This window comes from Lactuca sativa, chromosome 9 (assembly GCF_002870075.4).
Source record: "Lactuca sativa cultivar Salinas chromosome 9, Lsat_Salinas_v11, whole genome shotgun sequence".
Taxonomy (NCBI): domain Eukaryota; kingdom Viridiplantae; phylum Streptophyta; class Magnoliopsida; order Asterales; family Asteraceae; genus Lactuca; species Lactuca sativa.
Genome location: NC_056631.2, coordinates 38,675,605 through 38,689,877, shown reverse-complemented (window position 1 = coordinate 38,689,877; position 14,273 = coordinate 38,675,605). Strand labels below are relative to the sequence as shown.

The window sequence follows — 14,273 nt, the reverse complement described above, 5'->3', positions numbered from 1 at the left end:
CATCGATCTTGCTCACTCAAGAATTTTACCGTGCCTTTCAAATTTAAAGTTCAACACTTTCAAGCCTTCAAGCAATTGACAAGTCCACTCCATGAATCACCTCCATAGCCATCAAGCATGAAATCCCCGTTTCCTTTCAAGCCCAATCGCCTCCCAAGAATCCCGCTCAGCTAGTCTCCAAGAAAATCTGCAATAATGCTCAAGAAACTAGAAAGTACCCGAAATGGTCATAAAAATAACAAAAAGGAAAATATGCATGGAAATTAACTAAAATGTGAATGAAATGTGCTAAAAAAACTATAAAAAGAAGTAAATAAAATGAAGCTATCAATTCCCCTTGCTCCTTCTTGTCTAGGGTTGTGGTATTCTCTTGAATGCTTTGAAAATTCTTCAGTTAGCTCCTTAATTTCATCAGGAGTCTTCTTCGTTAATGATCCTTGATAACTAAGGAGTTGCCTTGTTGTTAAGTTTACCCTATCGTAAACATCGAGACTTCTTTTTGCTCATTTAGATCATTTTGGGGACAATTCCTTAGTAGCCCCTTATACCTCACCCATGCGTCATATAAAGATTCCACCGCTTGTTGCTCGGAATTGGCTATGGCTTTCTTGAGTTTCGAAAACTTTGATGGCGGGAAAAATTATTAGAGAAATTCTTCACGCATTTGTGCCCAAGTAGTGATTGTACCGGTTGGGTGTGCCTTCATCCAATCTTTTGCTGCTCCTTTAAAGGTAACTGGAAGCATTCTTAGCAAGACCATTTCTTGTGGTACATTCGGAATATTGAAATAATCGAAAATGTCATTGACTTCATCGAGGTGCTTGTATGAATCTTCACGATCTTTCCTGGAGAATGAAATATCCTTTAGCGCGTAAATGATGTGTCCCTATAGCTCGAAGGTGACGGTAGCGGGAATTTCGGGTTGCACAAGCTTTGGACCGGTGTCCTCACGTTTTCTCTTCTTGTATGCCTCCAAATTCATGTCATCAATGTTCTTCATGTTGTTTTTGGGCTCACTACTTTTGTCTGTTTCTGTTTCGTGATCGTAACCAACTTCCTTTTTTTAGGAGTCTTCTCAAAACTTTCGAGCGTGCTTTCGTTTTGCGGCTTGTTACTTCATCCTCTTACATACTTGTCCTTATTTTTATGAAATGCTGACTTCGGATTGTCAAATGGTGGTGTCAGTGGTGTTTTTGATCCGCGGGTCATATACTACTGAAACAAAAACAAAAACAAAAGTGTAAAGATGAACTAAAACTGATCAAAAGAGTAAAAACGAAATAAAATTATGAGATATTAGATTTCACATCATGAGCTTTGAGAGCTCACGTTGTGAGTTCAGTATTTCAGGAAAATTAACTAATGCTAAAAAGTAACTTTTTGCAGGTTTTACCCCACACAAATGATCGATTAACCTAAAGCAATTAAACTAATAACTGAAATAGACATTCCCCGAAAAAGGTTCCAAAAACTTGATGTGTGCAAAAGATATCATCCCTCCAACCTCCCAACTCGAATGAGCAAAGGGATATATATATATAGTTTTCGAAAATCCATCCTCATGTCGTGAGAATTAGAGTCTCACATCGTGATCTCGGTATAATCTGTGTTTGGCAAGGAAACTCGCTTCTGCATGTCTATCTTCTAGAATATTGATCCTCATGTCATGATAATAGATGTATCACGACATGAATTTGGTTTTTTTTTTTACTAGAATCTTCTTCTTTTAAGCTCCAATCCTTCCAAGCTCTAATATTTGTCACTTCTAGTCCTTATTCTTCAAAGACTGTCCTATTTGGCTGAAAAATGTAAATTTATTCAGTAAGTATCACATATCTTTGCAATTAACCAAAATATTACTTATAATGTATTAAAATATTTCCTAAATACTTGTATAAATGTGACAATATTACTACCAATCTTTCTAAGAGAAGTTTCACCCTATAGTGACAGTTTTAAACATCAAAAATCTTAAACCAATCACCTTAGAGATTAAGAGAAGTTAATGTAGTTCATGGTCTCTGACTGTTTAAAATCCATTGTCGTGATTGTACTTGTAAAGTAACAAAGCACATCATCCCTCCTAATCAATCACCATATTTGCTACCAACACTATATACTACTATCTCCATTGTTGCTAATCCAGAGCAATGATCTCGTCTTGATGCGATCGTATTGTAGTAAATCTATAATACTATATCTAATGAGTTGCTTCATAAAATTCTCTATATGGATTCCACATAACAAGTCGCTTGGGAACACCTTCAAATATTTTCCAGGATAATAAAAACTCATGTGTTGTATATCATGAGCATGCATTTTCAAACACACATCTTGATAACGTCCTAAATGTGTTTGCTTATTGCCAAGTACTAAAGACTTTGGTTGATCACTTATCCATCGTAGGTGTTTCGTGTAAGAACCATGGTTCTAAAAGGCACATAAGGACATGCCATGGCATAAGGTGTGGTTATGTAGTCTTGAAAACCTTCACGACGGTGCTGTTAGGTGTGACGCATGCCAAGGTGAGTAAAGGCATGTGTTATACATGTCAAAACCCACACAAATAATATAATTTCATTTTTTGGTTGCACTAAAGGATAGCACATGGAAGCATGCTTGAATCCTCGGGGACACAACCTAAAAGCCAATGCCTCTTTGCATAAGGCACATACTAGTCAAAAATAGAAAAATTAAAAAGTAGGATATTGGTTTAAAACTAAAAATAAAATTGTAGTGAATCAATGTGCATAAACATAACTTAAGAAAATTCAATAATAAAAGATGTTTAAGTTCTTTTGCAACTCTTATAATTATGTAATTAATCCTGATATATTATGTAACAAATGTTTTATCTAAGTTGGTACTAAAAATTATTAACAAGCTCTAGATAGAAACATAAGTTAAAAACGAAATCTATTGATTATTCGTATAAGTAGTTGAAGCAATTGCAGCTGTGAAAACTAGGGTTTTAGCCAGAGATGAATAAAAACAAGCCAAAACAATAAATAAGAAAACTAAATAGTAAATCTAAATAAAAGAAATTGATTGGTCGAATCATGTTTATCAGATCTTCATAAATTGTTGGAAAATGAAAACACATGGTTGTCATTATTTTTTTTTTCAAATTACATAGACTTTTGAAGAATAATTTCTTTTTTCAAATTACACAGATTTCAACTTGAAGAATGTGATTGTCGCTATCAATATTAACTATTAAATATTGTAATTTAAGCAACTTTAGTCTTGATGCTCATGAGAATTATACTCTATAAAAGCATTCTTTAAGAATGCTCGCAAAACTCACCATCTAAAAACATTCTTTATGTCTCTGTATTCTTGCAAAAACAAGAACATTAATGAAAGAATAAAAACTGATGAAGTTTAAAGCTGGTGATGAAGACAATGGAGGCTTGTGATATGGGGCTATTTATGGTGATGATGCCAATGGTCGCAGTAATATATGGTGGCGTAGAGAACTGCTAGAATAAGCAGTTGATGATGGTGATTGCAAGCTACTGGAATGGTGGAGGCGGCAGAGAAGATGATCACATGCGGTGGTGTAGAAGGCATACAAAGGATTTAATTTTGAATTGCATAAATTAATGGATATTAAATTGATGAGAATGAATTAACTTTCCTAAACTATAGGATTTTAAATATGGTTATCTAATTAATTGGTCAATGAAGTAGAGTTGGCAATGGGTTGACCTAGGTTGGGTTCGGGTGCAACCCATTTATTAAATGGGTTGAAGATTTTAACCCAACCAAACTTTTTATTTAAATGGGTAGATATTTCTAAACCAACCCAACCTTTCAGATAAATGGGTTGTCACCGGGTTGACCCATTTATGTAGTTCTCAACCCAACCTATTAAATAAATAGGAAAACATGAGTTAGCATGCCCTAGAGCTATCAGCATCTCAGTATCACATAAAAACAATTAGAAAATAAGACCCAACTGGTCAACATGCACACACAATGGCGTAAGTAATATAGTAAGAATACTCACCTGAACAAAGATCATAAATCCTCTACTCAAAGTCTCATAGAATCAGCAACACGAATATCCTAAACCAAACACATGCTAAACCTTAGACTACAACTTAACACCCCTCAAAGTTTGACAAAAAGTCAAACAGTTCAAAAGTCAATGGTCAAAGTCAAGGCCAGTTGATAGCTACGTTTCGACTACCTATTGGTCATATTGTGTCAACTTCTCGACAAAACAGTCTGGTAACCACCAGCCGCTACGTTGTGGCGAGTAGACGACCACGTCATGGAAACTAGGTTTTCACAGCCTAATGGATTAAGCTCCCAATCTATTAAGCCACTCATTCATATTTTCCTCACGACTTTCTTACTTCTATTCCAACATAAAAATCATAGCTTTATAGACATGCATGTCCAATGCATGTATAAAACTCATTATGGATCAAAATGGTGAAATGATACCAATATCTCATGAATAGAACTCATTACATAATCAAACATCAAATCCAAAAGATATTGAGACCAAAGGACCAAGGAGAGCCATATGGATGCAGACTTTATCTCATATAACCAACTGAAACTTGAAGATGAGCTAAGAAATGTAATAAATCCTAGATCTATGAATAGAGAGCCAAAAAGGTGGAAGCTTTATACCTTCCCAATCTTTATAAGATTTAGGAAATGCAAGATTTGGAGTGATACATTCTTCCAACTAGCAAGCACACCTTCTCATTCTTCTTCAAGGGCTAAGAACACCACCCTAAGCATCATAATGTTAAAATGGAGGCTAGGATTTCTTGGAGGGTGAAAAAGGAGAGATGGAGACTGAGGGTGTGCAAACCTTATCCCTCACTTCACTTAAATAGGGGCATAAAACCAAGAATTAGGGTTAAACCTTCAGGAAGCCGCCACGTTGTGACCATAAGCTTGTTACAATGTGGCACACGAAACTGATGCACGCTTATACAACTATTGCCACGTCGTGGTAACCCATGTCCCATGTCGTGGCATAGGGGTTTTCCCAAAAACCCCATATTTGATCCCATTAAGTCTTTAGTTGATCCAATATGGAAAACTGGTGTACACAATTTTTTCTTAAACAAACAATCATGCAATACACATTCACATCCTAAATGAGATAAAGTATTCAAAAAACAGTCCCAAGATGGGGACAACATGAAATTAATTTCTAAATCAATTTCAGGCGGAATTAGGGTTAAGCCTTCAGTCGGCCGCCACGTTGTGACCATAATCTTGTTACGACATAACGCACAAAATTGATGCACACTTATACAACTATTTCCACGTCGTGGTAACCCATGTCCCATGTCGTGGCATAGGGGTTTTCCCCAAAACCCCATATTTGATCTTATTAAGTCCTTAGTTGATCCAATATGGAAAACAGGTGTTACATAATTTTTTCTTAAACAAACAATCATGCAATACACATTCATATCCTATATGAGATAAAGTATTCAAAAAGCTGTCCCAAGACAAGGACAACCTGACATTAATTTCTAAATCAATTTCAGGCGGGTATTTCTAAGCTCTCGATGATTATAAAGAAGAGACTTAAACTTAAAATCGATGATTCAACATGTTTTAATAAGAAAATCAAATTAAGCGGTACATTATTTAAACCATAATATTATATAATATAATACTAAAAGTATGATGTTATGATAGAAAATAAACAAAAGTATGATGTTATAATCAACAAAAGATAATACTTTTGTTAAGTATAATATTATACTTTTGTTTATTTTCTATCATAACATCGTACTTTTAATATTATATTACATAATATTATGATTTAAATAATGTACAGTTTAATTTTATTTTCTAATTAGTTTAATACTTTTATTAATTAAAGTCATACCTTTGCAAACAGTTAGATTTTCTTTAGTAGCAAAGTACTTTTCTAATTTTCACTTATTTATTTATTTTTTATTTTTTTTATTTTAAATCTTCCTCTTTCTTAAAGCATTAAGCACTTATCAATGTACCATTTTTTTCATTTCATATTCAGTTATATCATTGTACTTTTCTTAAAGTTTGATGTTATTACTAAGCACCTATTAATGTAACACTTTTTTCATTTCATATTCAATTATAACATTCTACTTTTCTTAAAGTATGATATACATTTTGGACATCCAATTCTGGTTTTAGCAATTAAGCATTTAATTCGATCAAAAAATCAAACAAATTAAGCACTTCATTTTAGCACTTCTAAAACATCCCAAAACACAGTCTGAAAATTTCGTTTAATTTAGTAATAAAAACCATAATCGATAAACCTCATATAAAAATCATAAGCTGTGTATCTCAAAATATTATAACAATTGTCAAGTATATCAAAATATTAGAGTCTAACTCCTAGGCTAAACTGTGGTGTGTGCCATGCCATCATCCCGAGCCCTTCCCTTTTCTAGCTGAAGTACCTGAAACCAAAACTGAAATTGTAAGCACAAAGCTTAGTAAGCTCCCCCAAACTACCATATACCATAAAATAACATATAAGCACATACTGGGCCTTGCCCACTACAACGGACCGAAGTCCGGAACTAACTAGGGCCTCGCCCATTGCATCGGACCGAAGTCCGGAACTAACTAGAGCCTTGCCCATTGCACCGGACGAAAGTTCGGAACTGCATCGGACCGAAGTTCGGTGAAACGACCCAAAAACACGACCCAAAAGTTTTCGTTTTTCCATATAATCAAACCATAATATAAGTATCATAACAGAAAACATACGCGATGTATTCCCAAAACATAATAAAATATTGTGCGGAAAACTGTATCATACTACATCAATCCAAAACATCAAGAGACATCCCCAGGATAAAAGCTATGCTGCGGTGTGTGCGATGCTGTCACCCCGAGCTCTTCCCTTTGCTTGCAGAAGTACCTGAAACCAAAACTGAAACTGTAAGCACGAAGCTTAGTGAGCTCCCCAAAACTACCACATACCATACAATAACATATAAACACATATTGGGCCTTGCCCACTGCATCGGGCCGAAGCCCGGAAACTGCATCGGACCGAGTCCGGAACTGACTGGGACCTTGTCCCCTGCATCGGACCGAAGTACGGAACTAACTGCATCGGACCGAAGTCCGGAACTGACTGGGACCTTGTCCCCTGCATCGGACCGAAGTCCGGAACTAACTACATCGGACCGAAGCCCGGAACTGACTGGGACCTTGTCCCCTGCATCGGACCGAAGTCCGGAACTAACTGCATCGGACCGAAGTCCGGAACTGACTGATTGAACATGGCATCGCATAACACATCAAATAGCTTAACACATATACGACATGCTACATCGGGCCGTGGCCCAGAACACATAATACTTAACACATAAAACATAGCACACAAATCTTGTTCGAACCACGAAGGCATCGAACATACCTACTACTGCATCGGACCTAAATCCGGAAACTACTGCTAACTGAACGGGCCGGCATTGTGGCCTTAGACCCGTTCCTACTGGAAGGAAACTCACCTCGTAAGCTGGCTGCTGAGTGTGTGGCTCGGAGAGCTAACGGCGGCTGCTCCTGAATCTCCTCGGCTACAAGTCCATAAACACACTCAATCAAATACTAAACACTGCGCTTGGGGTAAAATGACTCTTTTACCCCCGGCCAAGTCAATTATCTTTTGGGCTGACTCGCCGAGTTGGGCCACCCAACTCGCCGAGTCCCACTCTTACTTTTCACTCTTCCTCATTGCTACTCGTCGAGTCTGGCATCGACTCGACGAGTACCCTCTTGATCCAAGAACTCAGACAATCTTCATCCGACTCGCCGAGTCGGATGAACAGACTCGACGAGTTGTTCTTGATCCCAAGAAGATTGCCTTGGACTCGCCGAGTTGTATGAACAAACTCGTCGAGTCCCTCCATCACTGAGTCTACTCTCAACTCGCTGAGTCCACTTCCTGAATCACCTCGCCACTCGCCACTGATAAAACTGAAGGACTCGGGACTCGCGACCCGACTCGTCGAGTCGTTCTTCCGACTCGCCTAGTCGCCGCCATGCAACTGATTTTTACTTGATTTTGTTTGAATCCAAAGCATACAATTGATAGATCTGAGTCCAATAAGCTGTTTTACCACGTAAAGTTTCCAACTTTACGTGCACAACCTCATGAATAAGGGAAATAAGGCTAAAAGATGCATAAAATGGGTAGATCTATGGTTATCATGCAATATAACTCCAAAAAGACAGTAGATCTGGGCTCTACAACACCCCAACATTCAGATCCATAGATATATCGACTCAATAAGACGTTCATGCAAGTGTAAGGCTTGAAACAAGCACCAACTAGCTCTTAGGAGAGCCCTAATGGAAGTTTAAAGCATATAATAAGATGGAACTCCGAAAATACCTCAATAAACTCTGATTTGGCCTTGGATCTTTGCACTACAACCCTTCTCCTTGCTTCTTGCTTCTTCTCCTTCTTCACACCTTCACAAAGAGGGCACCAAAACACATATAAGCTCTTCAATGGAGGTTTGGGGCTCTATCACTGAGTTCTCAGGGTGAGGGAGGCGAGAATGGGGGCTATAAGGTGGTATAAATAGTGGTCAACCCGGGGATATTAGGGTTTCACCCAGACAGATGGACTCGCCGAGTCGGGGATATGGACTCGTCGAGTCCCTGGCTCACGCGTGCCCTCAGACGCGACCCTACTCGGCGAGTCAGGCTAGAACTCGCTGAGTCCCTCTTGAAAAACTCACTATAATTACCAATAAATCAACATACCGGGAACGGGTCGTTACAATTCTCCCCCACTTGTTTCAGACTTCGTCCTCGAAGTCTGCTACGGCTGGATCTGCAAATATCTCCAGGTAGTGCGCTCTCATCTCCTCCTCAGCCTCCCACGTCCATTCAGACCCCTTCCGGTGCTGCCACCACACCTTTACTAGCTGAATTACCTTGTTCCTCAAGGTCTTGGTCTTCCGTTCCAGAATCGCGACCGGCTTCTCGATATAATTTAGGCCGCTATCAACCTGAATGTCCTCTAAGGGAACGACTGTTGTCTCATCCACCAAACACTTCCTCAACTGCGACACGTGGAAGGTGTTGTGTATCAGACTAAGCTCCTCAGGAAGATCTAACCGATAAGCAACCTGACCCACCCGGGCCGAAACCCTGAAGGGACCAATAAATCTGGGGCCCAATTTGCCCCTCTTCCGGAACCTGATGACACCTTTCCAAGGTGAGACTTTCAGAAGAACCATACCTCCCACCTGGAACTCCAAGTCCGAACGCCTCCTGTCGGCGTAGCTCTTCTGCCGACTCTGCGCAGTCTGCAGCCTACTACGGACCTGCTCGATCAATTCCGTCGTCTTGAGCACCACTTCGGTGCTCCCTATGACTCGCTGACCGACCTCGCCCCAACAAATCGGGGTCCTGCACTTCCTGCCGTATAACATCTCAAAAGGAGGTCGATCAATGCTCGCATGATAACTGTTGTTATACGAGAATTCCGCTAATGGAAGATACGTATCCCAACTGCCCCCAAAATCTAGAACACATGCCCTAAGCATGTCCTCGAGAGTCTGAATCGTCCTCTCGCTCTGCCCGTCAGTCTGAGGATGAAAAGCGGTGCTGAAATGGAGACGAGTACCCATCTCGTCGTGGAATCGCTTCCAAAATCTGGACGTGAAACGAACATCTCGGTCCGATACCACCGATACCGGCACTCCATGACGTGCCACAATCTCTCGCACATAGATATCGGCTAACTTTTCCGCCGATATACTCTCCTGAATCGGAATAAAATGGGCACTCTTCGTCAATCGATCCACTACTACCCATATCGAGTCCACCCCGCGTGCGGTCCTAGGGAGTTTGGTGACAAAATCCATGGTGATGTCCTCCCATTTCCACACGGGAATGTCTAATGGCTGCATCTTGCCGTGAGGTCTTTGGTGCTCCGCCTTGACCTTCCGACAGGTCAAACATCTCTCCACATACCAAGCGACATCTCGCTTCATGCAGGGCCACCAATAATCAGATCGAAGATCTCGATACATCTTTGTCGCTCCTGGGTGGATAGAAAACCGAGACTTATGAGCCTCGTCCATCAATACTTGCCGTACCCCACCCCAGTACGGTACCCATATCCTACCATGAAGTGTCAACAAACCCCGACTGTCGTAATCAAATGAAGCTACTCGGCCCACTATCCTCTCACACTTCTGCCTCTCCTCCTTGAGGCCCTCCATCTGAGCCTCCTTGATCCGCTCCAACAACGGAGTGATCACTATCATCCTCATACACAGATCTCTGATAGGGGCCGTCGACACCTTGCGGCTCAGGGCGTCGGCCACCACATTGGCCTTCCCTGGATGATAAAGGATCTCACAGTCATAGTCCTTCAGCACGTCTAACCATCTCCTCTGTCTCATGTTCAAACTCGGCTGATCCATAAGATATCGCAAACTCTTGTGATCCATGTAAATAGTACAGCGGACCCTATAAAGGTAATGTCTCCAAATCTTGAGGGCAAACACAACTGCCCCCAGCTCCAAATCGTGGGTAGGATAATTAGCCTCGTGAGGCTTCAACTGTCTCGAGGCATAAGCTACTACATGGCCTCGCTGCATCAATACTGCTCCCATACCTGTGATCGAAGCATCACAATAGACTGCGAAATCCTCTACTCCCTCTGGCAAGGTAAGGATCGGAGCCTCGCACAATCTCTGCCTGAGAGTCTCGAACGCCGCCTGCTTCTCAGGCCCCCAACGAAAAACCACCGACTTCTTGGTTAGTCGGGTGAGCGGCACTGCTATCTTGGAGAAGTCCTGAATAAATCTCCGATAATACCCTGCCAACCCCAGGAAGCTCCGAATCTCAGATGGAGACCTCGGGACCTCCCACTGCATCACGGCCTCAATCTTGGCCGGATCTACCAAAATACCCTCCTGGTTGACGAGATGACCAAGAAACTGCACCTCGCGCAACCAGAACTCACACTTGGAGAACTTTGCGAAAAGTCTCTCCCTCCTCAAAGTCTAAAACACCTCCCGCAGGTGCTCCTCGTGCTGTCCCTGTGTCTTGGAATACACCAAGATGTCATCTATAAACACAATCACCGACCGATCCAGCATCGGTCTGCACACGCGGTTCATGAGATCCATGAACGCGGCTGGGGCATTGGTGAGCCCAAATGGCATCACCACGAACTCATAATGACCATACCGGGTCCTGAAAGCAGTCTTCTGTACATCCTCATCTCTAACCCTCATCTGATGATAACCGGAGCGTAGATCGATCTTGGAGAACCAAGACGCTCCCTGAAGCTGATCAAACAAGTCATCTATCCTCGGAAGTGGGTAACGGTTCTTCACCGTTACTTTGTTCAACTCCCGATAATCAATGCACATACGATGCGACCCATCCTTCTTCCTCACAAATAAGATCGACGCTCCCCAAGGCGAACTGCTCGGCCGAATGAAACCCTTGTCTAACAGCTCCTGAAGCTGTGTAGACAACTCCTGCATCTCAGGGGGAGCAAGTCGATACGGTGCTTTGGCTATCGGAGCCGCACCAGGAACTAGGTCGATCCTGAACTCAACCTGCCTCTCTGGAGGTATCCCTGGCAAATCCTCGGGAAACACATCCGGGTAGTCACGAACAACAGGAACATCATCAATCGCCGTCTTGCCCTTCTCCCGGGCATCCAAGACGTAAGCTACAAAACCGACGCAACCCTGCTGAACATAGCGCCTCGCCCTCGCGACGGAACAAAAGATCGGTCCTCGCTGGGGCCTCTCGCCCTGAATCACTATCTCTCCCCCACTGGGAGTGCGAACCCTCACTAGCTGTAGCTCACAATCAATCACCGCCCCATTGGGGCTCAGCCAATCCATGCCCACAATAACTTTATTCCCACGCAGGGGAATAGGAACCAGGTCCACTGAAAACTACTCACCAAATATCTGAAGGGAACACCCTCTATGTACTCTGCCGACCCTCACGGTCCTATCATCTGCTATCTCAACCTCTAGTGGACAATCCAGCTCCCCTGGAGCTCTGCTGAATCTCTTGCTAAGCGCAAGCGATACAAATGATCGGGTAGCCCCCGAATCGAACAATACCAAAGCAGGGATGCCGTTCACCGAGAACGACCCTAAATAAAACATATCATCAAGTAATATTCCAACGATATAATATCAATTAAAGATGAAGGAAAGATTCATACCCGTCACCACATCAGGAGTCGCTCGCGCCTCCTCTGCTGTCATCTGAAATGCCCTGCTCTTCGCCACCGGCGCATCAGCTCGACCCTGCCGGCCATCCGTAATCCTCAGGGTGGCAGGGGCAGGTGCAACCACCTTCCCTGCTGCAGCTAAATTGGGACACTGGGACCTTTTATGTCCCCTCTGATTGCACTGAAAGCAAATCAGATCTGATGCTGTAACCGTAGTAGCAGGGGCCGTACAATCCCTACTCAAATGCCCAGTCCGACCGCACTTGAAGCAGCCGGAACTCCCTGCCTTGCACGCCCCCTCGTGCAACCTCCCACACTTGCCACACCGACCGTGGCTCTGCTGACCCCTGGACCTGTGATCTGAAACCTTGGGCTTTTTGCCCACACTGCCTAAACCCGAAACCGCCTCCGGTTTCCTCTTCTTCTCCATCTCGAGATCAATCTCCCTTTCCCTGGCTCTAGCAATCATGTCGTCCAGCGTTTTACAACTGGACCGGCTCACAAACATGCGAATGTCACTCCGCAGCATCTCATGATACCGGGTCTTCTTCATCTCCTCATCGGCTGCATACTGAGGAACAAGAAGGGCCCTCTCCCTGAACTTGGCGGTGATCTCCGCCACTGTCTCGGTAGTCTGGGTAAGATCCTGGAACTCCCTAGCTAACTGTTGCACCTAGATGACCGGTGCAAACTCCGCTCTGAACCTGGTAGAGAAATCAGCCCAGGTCATGGAATCCAGTGCCGCATCATCCCCGATGGCATGTCCGACCTCCTCCCACCAGTCTCGTGCCCTGTCCTTCAGAAGACAGGACGCCAATCTGACCTTGTCCCCCTCGGGACATCTGCTAGTGCGGAATGCGTTGGCCACATCCGCCAACCACCTGGTACTCGCTATGGGGTCCCGTGCCCCATGATAGTCTGGAGCCCCGCATGCCCGGAACTCCCTGAACGTAAGTGTGCGCGACCCCATCACGGCCGCCATCTCAGCACGGAAAGTACTCAATCTCTCATCCATCAGCTCTAAAATACCCTCCTTGATCGAACCGAAGATCACAGGAGTCTGCTCTAGTATGATGCGGGTAACCTCAGAAGAAAGGAACTCCCTAGTCTGCTCATCCATCTGCCCGGCCTCCGGGCCTGATCCCGATCCTGATCCCCCTCCGGCATCTGAACTGCCGGCTGCTGGCCTCGGACGCAAAACTACCATTCTGAAACATATCATAACAACATCAGAACACTGAAATATCTCAAGGGACCATGATACTACTACTAGCTTCCTGGTCTTGTCTTGGCCTTCCTTAATTCGAGTACGGATCCTCTGCTTTCAGTAGTATGGGCCCCTACTACCTTCCACATCTATCCGTACTTTCCTCAAGAACTGCCTTGACTCCACCAAGTCACTTCTACTACTGCCATTCTCTGCTACTCTCATCCTAGGCTTGCCCTAGGGAAACTTCAAGCTCAACACGACTGGTCCTCAGCTGCTGTAGGTCTCCTCATAATGCCAGTTAGCCACCACCTAAACACCATCACATGTGATGAGGATCATATAATCCTTCAAGTAAAAGATCCGTCCCTACAACGGTTGGACTCAAACAAGAGCTGCGTAGTAGAGCCAGTTCCAGCACTCTGGGATTATTCAAACCTGATCACATGTGGTGTGACGTGTTCACCTAATGGCTAACTCCCACTACTCAGAACCCCACTAAGCACGAAGCAAGCAGCATTCGGACACGGGAAATAGACTCAGGCAAAACTATTCTTATAACAAGAAACTGCACTAGCATAGGATGCTAAGCTCATACTATCAGGCATAACCTAAACAGGCTATCCTACTGCTGTCTACTCAATTCTAGCATGCAATACTCATAAAGCTGTAACACATAAGCAGGCACATAAGGCATTCTCCTAGATCCTTAGCCCTATACTAGCATGCTGTTCTACTGAAACTGAAACTGAACAAATAACTTGTATGGGTAATTTGGGAGTACTTACTTGAGCTCGGCTGACCGCATGCACACACCTCTATCTTGTTAAAAACAATTCTTTCTTT

General features: G+C 43.0%; 1 non-coding gene across 1 annotated transcript; it reads left to right on the top strand.

Moving 5' to 3' along the window:
- Nucleotides 1-509: 509 nt before the first annotated feature.
- LOC111882758 (small nucleolar RNA R71) lies at nt 510-616 on the top strand. The gene has a single exon (XR_002847231.1). It is a non-coding gene; the product is annotated as a small nucleolar RNA R71 (small nucleolar RNA).
- The last annotated feature ends 13,657 nt before the right edge of the window (nt 617-14,273 follow it).